The sequence below is a fragment of the Salvelinus namaycush genome, chromosome 30 (assembly GCF_016432855.1).
Source record: "Salvelinus namaycush isolate Seneca chromosome 30, SaNama_1.0, whole genome shotgun sequence".
Classification (NCBI taxonomy): domain Eukaryota; kingdom Metazoa; phylum Chordata; class Actinopteri; order Salmoniformes; family Salmonidae; genus Salvelinus; species Salvelinus namaycush.
In genome coordinates, this window is record NC_052336.1 from 15,499,439 (window position 1) to 15,511,823 (window position 12,385).

Genomic DNA, 12,385 nt, shown 5'->3' on the forward strand with positions numbered 1-12,385 from the left:
GTTGCCATGGTAGTAACCATGGAAACATCCTACACTGATCTCAGAGTTGAAGGTAACGCCCACTCTCATTGTTACTCTCTGTGATGCATATTCATATTCAAAAAAAGCTATTACAAATGGCTGTCATTAGGCTTCTATTTCATCTGTCCATCTCTTTCCAGTAACTACTGTAAATGCAATAAATACAACTAATTTCCTCCAATACATTCTTCTTTCCTTGCGGCGAATGAATTTAAAATTCTATAGAGGTCTAGAATTTCACAAAATTGTAAAGGCTATACTGCTGGGAAATTATACATCATAGTCATTTGGCACTATGGGCCGTCTGGCGTGGACAAGGCTTACCTGTTCAAGGGTTACTACTTACTATTTGCCACTCAAGGTCTATGGAATGATATCTGTAAACAGAGTGTGTGCATTGTGTTATTACAGTGTTAATAACCTTCTGATTGGTAACACTAAAGAAAAAGTTAAAGTACCTACGCTAAGATTTCATAAGACTTGATCGAATATGAAATCACAACGCATAATCCATTGTTTTATAACATATTTCAACACATTTGCATTTTCTGTTCATAATATATCAATCCCATTACTGATCATGGATGGTAGTTCATAGCTCAGACTGGTAATATCAGATATATAAAGTTCAATAAGATGTGCTCAACTCTAACCAAGTTCACTAGTATTAATCTTTGAGTATGTATTCATACTGACTATTAATTTAGACAAGAAACCTGGAGAAGAACCGTGGCGAAGGAGATGAATGACTGTGGCCTGTCATGGAATAACATTCCCAAAAAGACTGGAGTTCAGCAGCAGTGGTGCTCTCTTATAGAAAACTTGTGTTCCACATAGGAATGAAGAGGATTAAGTATGAGTATTTATTCCATATCAACACTCACAATGGACCCAGCATCTGATGATTGAAGCCTCTTTGTCCGAAACGTGTCCATTTTAACATCAGATGTAGCCTAAACACAGAACTGACAAAAGCCATTATATTTTAAAAGAAGAATAAAAGACGCCTCTCAATCAAGATGAGTTTTCTTTAATGGTAATAAACATACATTATGTGAATTTATGATGAAACGTCAAAGCACACATAAGCCATCGAAAATAACAATAGGATAAGAGTCCACTCTTCCTAAGCGTTCTACGTTTATGTCTCTACTAAAAGCTTGACGTGTCATTGATGCATGAGTTCTGGACACTGAGGTAGACTATGACTTGTTGTCTGGGTGCTGAATTTACAACAACAAAATCACTAGTCTTCCATAGCGTCCAGGACCACAATAGTCAGAACTCTTCACCTTGAGCTGTGGCTCCGTTTCTGTTGTAGCGTTCTGTAAGGTCAGCTTGGATGGTAGCCCCCTGAGTCACGATGCAGTGTCATCTCCCTAGGGAAAATAAAAAGACATGACAAGCTCGATCAGGGCCAGCCAGATACATTGTAAGATTTAATTTACCACCTGTATTAATTACTAGGAAATTAAGACAAATTAAAGACTGCAGTTATAGCTACTAAACTGTTGGAATTGTATATTATGGCTCCATGTGCCCTTACAAATCCTGTTTTGGAGAAATTAATAATGTCATGGTGTAAAATCTCAATGCCCTTTCCAGTGAGTGGGCAGAGAGTCTCCCAAATCCATAATATTCTCCTTCATTTCCGGAGACTGTCACCTGTGTCCCCCTCCTCTCTCAGTGCTCAGGAAGGACATAGTCAATACAACCACAGCACTCTGAGTCTAATAAAACCCATCAATGGAGAGGGGTTGTCCTTGTAAACGCTCAAACTGCATCTAATGCATAGTGCAACCAATGGTCCAAGTGACACGGTGGGACACAGAGAAACTAATGTGCAATAGACCGTGTTTATGCACATCATTTTCCTAAGATACTTTCAATCACGATCAGATCTCTTGATTGGATGCATTGAAGTAGAAATAAAGAGTTCAAATAGGACATGATACTTCACCCGCTATCCTCTCTGATGAATATTTAGCCATTCTGTTTAACGGTCTGAACATACTGAGTAGCAGAAGTATAACAGTCTTTCAGTGTCAAGTTATCAACTTGCTCATCAAAGGCAGTTCAACCTGTCTGGATGCTGAAAAGGTGCTGAAAGGGAGTTGGGTCCTTGAATTTTAAACAAGTCAATGTGAAATAAGGCACTTGGGTAAATGAATGATTCCCCATTGATCTCAGCAGGTAGTGTAGAGCTGTGTTGGCCGCCTCTGATTGGAACTGTGGCTAATCTGCTTAATTTGAAATGGTATTGTGACTGCTTAGCCTTAGACTGTCTCTCCACTCTTCTCCATCCCTCTTGCTTTCTCTTTGTCTACACGACATACACCTACAGTACAAACACATAATTCTATATCAATGAATATATAATTATTAGCCTCTAAATAGCTTTTTGTCATTACCCCCACTGACGGGTTTGGCTGTGTGCTAACTGGCCTGATTAGCCTATATTTAAGTCCCATTTATTTTGCATAAGGAACTGCTTGGGTTATCACAAACAAAAGCGGAGGTCATAATTGGATAGCATTGTATGGGAGTCAGCTCCACTCAATGGGAGCAGACTGGCTGGGAAGGAAAGGGTAACTTGCCACCGACATGGGTAATGTATTACATTAGGAGTCCCACTGTGAGAGGGAAATTGACTTGGATCAAATACGTTTTCCCAATTAAATATATATTAACCATAATAGGGCCATCCGCTAGTGTGAATATGAGAGACTTGTTCAAAATAGCAGAGCCTGCCTCTGCATCCATTTATATATTTACTTGGGGTCTTCATGAGGAAAAAGGGCTGGAATATGTTCCTCTTATTTCTGCTGGAGTCCTGGCAGAACTAATAGGTGCAGCATAGAATGGTAATGCATTATTAAAGCCGGCTGAATTATGCTCTCCAGCTCAAATGAAGGCCTGTCCTCTATACAATTACCCACACATCGGGCAGAGAGGGGCCAGGGCCAATTCTGTCCTTGTGCGCTTTGAATGGAAACTAATGTTCAACTAGAGCGCCTATGATTATGGCAGACTATGATTCATAAAATGCTGGCAATTTGCCTTTTTTTTTCATCAACACAGAAAGGAGAAAATAACAAACACCAAAGCATGTTTCTTCCTGACCCCATGACTAAAACACACCACCTCTGAACATTTCACATTCTCCGTTCGACATAAGATGTAGAATGGTGAACAACAGAGGAAGAACACCTAGAAACAGTATATATGTCGTTACATTTAAAATCACAATGTCTAGACAGTGCAGTTGGAAACATTCTGATTCTAAATAACACTGACAAATTAGACCAGCATGCACCTGGCATGGGGGAGAAAGATAAAACAGACTCCCTGAGGCCAAACAATCAGGTGTAAAAAGAAAAATACATTCCAGTTTTCCAGAACCAGACTGAAATGAGGATGAGGGGGACTTTAATTCAATAACTCTGAGTGAGAATAATCATGCCCTTAGGGCAGCTCTCTGGCCTCACCTTAACTCCATTATAACATCTCATCACCCAGCCCTGTCAGCAGGAAACATGGCAGGAATTTCTTAAATGGCTTTTTATTCACCCCTCGTTTCATTAGTTCTGTCTCTCCACAGGAGTGGAGCGGCTCTGATTAGTGGAGAGACTTATGGAGACAGACAGACCCTCCCCTATCTCCGATAACAACACACACACACACATATACATACATACTGTATGATGTGCATGCACAAACGCACAAACAGATGAACAAACAGACAGGCACTCGCATGCATGCAGGTACACACACAAACACTGGTGGGGGTTTCCCTTTTGATCTCACATTAAGAAGCTGATGAGGGAATACCTGTCTCACTCTGATCCCAGGGGCCTCATCTTTACGCGAGTGACAGCAAACGGCTCAGAATAACAGCTCAATTCGATCTGAAATGCAGTTTGTTTCCATCTGACAGACTAACATTACAGTGGCAGGGGAACATGAAATACAGCAGGCGTTGTTGTTGCTTATTGTATGTAATAATAGAATACCTGCCTGTGGCCTGTCGGCAGATCTGAGGAGGTATCAGAGCTCTAGAAACAGCACACGATCCAGTGTCTGCTATGACTGGAGCACAGCTCAGCTTCTCTTTACTACTCAAGCATGATGTCTCCCCTGAGATCTCTGTCAAGCTACATGAACAATTTGTTTTATTACAGTAACGAGAGGGCTGCGCTTTAGAAATCAGTCCAGAGTCCCTGTGCTCATCTTCTTCACGCCCGTCAAAGTGTAAAAAATCCACTCTGAAATACATCTGGCACAGAAAGAATCTTACACTAGACGGAGAATCGTACTCTATAACGAGGAACACTGCTTGTGAGAGTGTGCAGTGCACACTAACTGTTGCTGTAATGGCAATTGAATGATTTCCTACTGTAGCTCATCTACATGGAGTGATTCCCAACAAAACTGTACATGTCCTACCTAGAAAGCCTCCCTAGTATTGAATTAAGAATGATCATTATCTAAATGGATTTTTTATTATTGTGTAAATTGATTTTGGTTTGTCTTAAACGGTAGTCTTATGGGCCAATGGGGTTCCTTTGGAAACAAGCTCTAAATATGTGGCTTCTTTCTTGTAAAAAGCTGTGGCTAGAAACTGAATTTTGCACAATGGAAGAAATCCTGTAAGTCCTAATATTACATCTTATCTTACAGCTGCTGACATGCGGTGCAGGAAAATCAAATCCACTACATCCCCAGGCTATCCAGACTGTATTTTCCCTTATCAATTACCCAGCAAATCAAATAAAAACACCTTTGGGTCAATACACATTCGATTACAATTCTCCGTCACCTCAAAGAATCGGCAGTTTGATCCTATTTTCAGGAGACACTAACCGAAATAACATTTTGCTGGTGTTTGATCAAATGACAGTAAAAGATCACATTAGGTGTAGCCTGACTGCGACTGTCCGCTGTATTTATTTTGTATTCTCCATGTTTCATTGCATTTAGTGTGTAATTTCATGTCAGGTGCTGTGCTATCAGTGACCCTGTTCATGTGTAGGGCAGTGATCTATCTCCACTCCTGCACCAGAGCTGCTGCCACAGACAGTAGGCCAGCTGGAGCCTGACGACTCACCACCCACAGCCATGCCTCAGCAGGAGAGAAGACTGGGGGCAGTGGCCCCCTTTCCTCCACCCTGGCCCCCTCCCCAATGGATGTGCTCTATGGTGACTCAGTTAGTGTGCACTGCACGCTCTCCCAATCGTTTTACCTCGTTATAGTGTACGATACCCCGTCTAGTGTAAGATTCTTTCTGTGCCAGATGTATTTCAGAGTGGATTTTTTACACTTTGACGGGCGTGAAGAATACGAGCTCAGGGACTCTCTACTGATTTCTAAAGCGCAGCCCTCTTGCTATTGTAATAAAACAAATTGCAGGGAAAGTAAGGTGCTGGGGGATGGAGGGAGGGGAGTCAGGGATGGAGGTATACAGGGGTGTAGTGGAGGGTAAACGCACGTTATGGCCGTTAACCCACCTTTTGCGTAAAAATGAATTGAAAGTATAGGGAACATTAATTTACTCACCGAGAACTGCGATCAGAATAGTTCTTTTTATACCACAACATCACTGGAGGTATATCAAAGTAGCGGTGGGGTGGGATTCTGGGGTTGAAATGGAGGCTGCTGTTGAAGAGGGGGTATGGATGGGATGGGGGGATGGGTTATGAAGGTTATAGGTAGATGCAGGGTGATAGATTGGGGTATTGGGGATATTCAAAGTGTGGGGGGAGAGTGGTTGGAGGTGATGGTAAGTGTGTAGAAAGGGTTGGGGTAGTCATAAGAGGCAATGTAGTCAGTCATAAGAGGGATATGAGAGATATGTGAGTAGTAATATTATGATGTGTGGATGCAGGGAATGAGTGTGTTGGTTAGAGACAGCGGCTGGGGGGTTAGGGCCATGGTGTCCGTGTCAGTAAGTGAATATATGGTCCTCTGAGAGGCTTGGTGACTCTCTCTGGGCACACAGCCACACTGACTGTCTCTCAACTCATCCATCTGGTGTCAGATCTGCCACGTTCCTTCCCCACTCCTCTGCATTACATTAGGACTGAGCTTCAACTCTGACTACATGTTAACCACCAAACTGACTGTATAACAGACATCTACCATGCATCCGCACCGCCACCTCACCTCCTTCTCCATAGATACCGTTCACACTTTTCCCCTTCAGCGAAACCATGGAAATGTATTCTAAGACACCAAAAGCTGTGTGAACAATCTATCGTCACAAACCAACAGGGATGGATATGCTTAGACACATGATTCACTTTCTATTCTATTATTCATATTGTATTATCCTTTGAAAGCTGACATTAAACAGGTTTGATTTTAGTGGACCCTTCCTCTGATCAGCTGTGTTCTTTCCTGTCTCATTTCATCTCGGCTGTTGTGGATTTCTTCTTTCTCTATATATATCTGAGTCGTGTGGTGATGAGGAGTCTGGGTGCTCTTTCTCAGTGTGGGTGACCAGCTCCCTGCCCTGACAGGCTGATGAAAGGACAGTTCAGATGCTGGGGCTCCTCCCCTGGGCTCCATGGGGACACACATACAAACCGGCCACTCGGGCATTAACTACTGGGACTGCACTTCATATGTCTCTCTTTAAATGGCATACATTCTCTCTCTCACACATGCACACACATGCACACTCTCTCAGACATACACACGTGCACACATGCACACACATGCACACTCTCTCAGACATACACACGCGCACACATGCACATACATGCACACCATCTCAGACACACACCCACACAACACATAAAAATACATTTAGACCTGTTTTTGTGTATGTGTGGGTTTTCTGTACCCTGTGGCGCTTCAAAAGAGCTACTCTTTCAGAAGCAGATTGCCCTCTTCAAGGTTAGAGCTGAGACTGAATTTCGCACGATGTGCTCCTGGCAGATGCATCCCTGCTTGCACATATCTGTTTAGCCTTGAGGGAGCCAGAGGCATCAATATGATAAATAATTTCTCCACAAACAATCAGACATCAAAGATTGACTCTTAGCATGAATTGGTTTGGTTCATTTCTACATTTATGTATACTGCTTTGTTCCAAATAACTACACCAAACCCACTGAATTAATTTAACCAACCTGTTTGTTAAACATGTTTGCTCATATTATATGCTACTCCTTTTCTCCACCAGTTTAACATAATGCATCAATAAGTACAGGTGCCCTATTCTGCCACTTCAATTGGTTAAACAGGAACAACGAACAGGTATACCCGTTAACCTGCAATTGTTATGAAAATATGATTTCTAGAAAATATATCTACTAGTTTTGTTGTGCTTACCGTGGATCATATACAGTGGGCAACTAACAGGCCAATTACAACCAACACATAGCGAAATGAGCTGTCCACATCGGTGGTGCTGAACCGCAGATGATAGTGCTGTGTGTTATGGATGGTTTATCTATCGGAAGTAGCATAAAGCAATAATAAATGATGTGTCAGAAATGGCAATGGTTACATATAGTCTACTTATCGGAAAGCAAAGTAGCAGACGTTTTTACAAATAATTAACTGCAAATCCGTTTGATAGCGACGCACTACAGCTGCTCAATCCTAATCCTAGGAATCGTGAATAAATATATAATGTAGTCTACGGTTCGAAAGGTCATGGTTTATGGGAATATATAAACGGTACCTAGGCTACAAGAAATCTATGTCAATCGGGGGTTCTTTACCAATGCTTTTGACCGACGAATGTAGCCCAAGTAGCTTACTGTGTAGGTGGAGGAAAAAGCCGTCTGTGTGCTTGGTTTTTGCTTGCTACAGCCGACCTGTTGCACAGTCCGGCATCCTCTCTCCTTTCACCCCGACTCCAACATAAACTCTCTCTCTCTCTCACACACACACACACACACACACACACACACACACACACACACACACACACACACACACACACATTAAATACAAGTATCTTACCTTCAGAGTACTTAGACACAGCGTGTTTTTCTTTCTTCAATCCTCCCTGGTTGCTGATGCCTCACGCGTCACTGGTTTGCTGAGAAGGACTATCATGCTCAGATGGTATAAACTGCACATCATGAATTAGCGCCAACCTATAGCACTTCCTTCTCTCCCTCTGTCAACCTGCTCTATCTCTGTTCCTCCGTTTATTTGTCGCTTACTCTCTTGCTATCTGTTGAGGAAGAAAGATGACGGCCCGTCTCGTTGCCATGTGTAGAGAGAGAAGTCTAGCGTTGTTACAGCCCTGCCGCTTTAAAGAGCAGCTCGCCCGACAGGTGGCCTGTCAATATTCTGAACACCGGTGACGTCACCATCGAGGAGACTGAATTTGAAAGTCCCTGAAGATTTTTTTTTTAAAGGGCACACCACAACTCCAGCCAATCTTCCACCGAGCCATTCAACATATACATTTGAATATGCAAGATACTATATACCTGTTCATATTAGAGAGATAGATATCACAGCTGTTGCCTGTTGGGACTAGATCTGGTTAAACCCCTTCCACATTTTTTGCATGCATTGTGAAAACCCAATTGAAAACACCTCCAATGAACCCCTTAATGCATTAAGACTGCATCTATAATCTTAATGCCTTTATAATCATAGGGAAATTAGCAACTGTATCAATAATTGTGACAAATCATGTTTATCCTTTTTATTGTGATAAGTCACTATATGTATTATTCACAAGGCATTTTATTATTCAAATAAGACACATACTATTCTGTTCATGTTGACCACTGTGTCACTGTATTCCTGTCCTGTTAAACAAGTAGCTGTATAGTAGCGTACCAGCATGCTTGCCTGACTACATCTGGCTGATCTGCTCCTGCTTTGTCTCACTGTGTGTGGACTACAGTATACAGAACATTGCCTCCATTCTCCACTGGAGATCAGCACCTCAGCCTTTCAAAGAAACAGCTTGTATTTAAACACAGTGTCTCCACCCTCAGGAAGAACGCATGGAGGCAAATTGTTCTCTGTATTCATCTCAAATTGGGCTTTTTACATGCATATTTCCTCTCTTTTATCCAAGACAGCAGCAAAAAGCCTGTAACTGGCATTTAGCAGTTTCATAATGTTTCACAAAGCAAGAGACCATGTAATCTTTTCAGATGTCAATGTGCTGCTTTAAACAGTATTATCTACTCAAAATATGTAGAGTTATAGTTTTTTTCTGATTGAATGAACACCTGAATTTTGTATTTTGTCCAAAGAAATGTGCTTTGATTTGTATGCAAGTGTCTTGGTGGGTATAAATGAGACATATGGAAATATATCTTATGAAGAGCGCACAAAAATATAGTTTGTCGAGCGTTATACTAATGACTTCAATATAATATACTAGCTTTTTTATTGTGTGGCGCTAAATGTTCGCGTTTGACATACTGTAGTCGATGAAAACACATTTGAATATCACAGATCTAGATATTCTTTCATGTATGAAACATTATTACTGAAACATTCTGGTTATTATGATATTGGTGTAGTATTTCTACAATACCAGTCGATACCATCATTTTCTCTGTAAGCGTGTGATTCTTGAACTGCATTGTTGGTTAAGGGCTTGTAAGTAAGCGTTTCATGATAAAGTCTACATCTGTTGTATTCGTCGCATGTGAAAAATACAATCGGATTTGATTCTATTCTAATCCCTGTGTATAAAGAGTGCTTAATGAGACAATTAATAAAAAACCTGGATCAGAGGGAATGGCTCACATTGTATTTATACACCATGGTTCATCATGCTCCCCGATGGTTCCAATCAGCCACTCAGAGTTCTCAGGAGATGATAAGGGCTTTGCTACCTGCCATGAAAACAGAGCTGGGGTTCAAAGGTCACTAGAACAGATGTCTGTACTCGGTATCAGTGCTACAACACACACACCTGTCTGCGATGGGCTGGGTTTGTTTAGGCAGGGTATGGGTAATTCACTGTGCTGCGTGAGAGCGAGCATCTGCTCATGTATTCTCTCTCTCTCTCTCGATTTCAATCTCTCCAGCCAACAGGAAAGCAGGATCACCCACCAGGTGCCTCTCTTCCAGGTAACTGCCCTCATCAGCTAATGACCTTTTCTTTGGTAGGGTGTAAAACCTCAAACAAGGCTAATGCTCTCCAGCCTGGCAATGCATGCTGCAGAACCATGACCTTCATTTAGGTCCTAACTAATCTCTTGTGGACAGACGAGACGTATCTGACCAAATTAAGCAAGATTTTTGTTCTGGGTTAACTGAGATTAAGACCTAACTGAGATTCAGATTGATTTGATCTTCTTGGGTATAACAGCAGCATGATGTCATGTGGCAAATGAAAGGAAAACCACTGGTAGTCCAATTTTGGTATTTTTTTGTTGTTGAGTAGACTACTCCCTCCAAATGGCCCCATTGTGAATATGAGCCCCCGACTCCCCACTGTTTCTCCTGTTGAGTTCAGGTGTCAGTCTGTTCTCACTTCAGCCCACCCACAGTGCTGCTTGACCTCTTAGTGCTCTGCTCTTCATTTAGAAAATGGAGGGAATAATTGATTGGCCAATCTCTATTCCATTTCTCCTCCTTCACGTAGTACCTTGCTCTCCCTGAAACTCTCATTAGTGTTCTCCTACTGTTCACCCCACACTCCAACAGCACCATCTCTCGAAAAGAAAGTGTGGAAAAATAAAAAGATGTAACGTAATTCCATTTATGTAGTAGTGCAGTGCAAAAAAATATCAGTATCAGACTTCACTATAGTGGGTGATATGACTGTAGGCGATACGAACATTCATTTAGCCTTCAGCGTGACTGGAGTAGGCGATATACTCCTTCAATGTTTCAGAGTAAAACCCTTTTCAATACTATGCCTATTCATAGTTCATAGTAATATCAAAGAATACTGACAGAGTACATAGCTCACCACATGAGAGAAGACTAGTTTAATAGCAAACAACCGTGCACCACCAAGAGCGTAGTCATCCAATCTGTTAGGACGCCCACGTAACACCCACACAAACACATGGTCGGTCTCTCTCTCTCTCGTTCTCTCGCTCAATCTCTCCCTCTTTCTCTCCCCTCCTCTCTCTTCCTCTTGAACATACACATAAAAGTAGCCAATTAAACACCAATCAATCAAACCAATCAAAAGTCCAAGACGTTTCACAAATATTTATAGGTGTCTTGATGGCTTTTGAACTTCCTTTAAGCAAATATACACAATTACTCCATCACACCTGAATAAATCTTTTACTGGATGCAAGACAAACCACACACGCACACGTCACGTGAGTTGTTAAGCTATCTCCTTTCCTTCCTGTTTCTCTCTCCCTTTCCCTCTGTCCTTTGTTAGGCACATATCTATTTCCATGGCAACCAGCATTAGAGTAAAAAGCAACCAATATTTTCCTGAGCTGTTTTTCAGTGAGTGAACAGGATGAAGCAACACAGGCAGGGCGTGAGGAGTAGGACTAGTCCCTCCGACTGGGTGGGGAAACAGACAGAGACGGCTACTTTTACACATCACACGTTACTCATGTGTTGTACACACTTTAATTTTTTTTTTTACATAGAGCCAAATAAGGGTTATTTGGCTCTTAAAAATACCGGAACCCTTTTAGGTGCTATATAGATCTCGTTTTTAAAGGTTCTATAAAGAACCATGCTCATACATTTCTAAATGGAACCTTCATTTATTTTTAATTTAACTAGGCAAGTAAGTTAACAACAAATTCTTATTTACAATGACGGCCTACCAGGGAACAGTGTGTTGACTGCCTTGTTCAAAATGACAGATTTTTACCTTGTCAGCTCGGGGATTCAATCCAACAACCTTTCAGGTACTGGTCCAACGCTCTAACCACTCTAACCACCTGTCGCCCCAACTCCCCAGTGTTATTGTGCTATCAAGAATTCTTTCCTAAGCTTCCACAAAGAACCATACCATATCGTTTTTATATATATATATATATCACAAAAAATCATCACAACCCTTTTCTGGTAGTATAAATTACCTTTTTTTCTGTATATAACCTTTATGGAGAATCTCAATAGCCTTTTGAAAACCATACAGGGTTATTTATTCTGGTTAGCCATATTATATTGCTTTCTCTTAAATTAAAATTACTTTGTTGTTATTATAGTGTTAGTTGATTCATCTGGTGAGCTAGCTCTGGAATTTATCATTTACATGGAACTGCTCTGAGTCTCCGGGGAGAGGTTTGAGAACCACCAGTTCCCATGACACAAGGCCTTACATGAGTCTTTCACGAAACATAATTTCTGGCTGAAGTCATGTTCAACATTTAGTGGTATAAGACAACACATTTGATAAACTGGAATGACACTTACGTTTGTACAAAAAAAGCTGTGCGC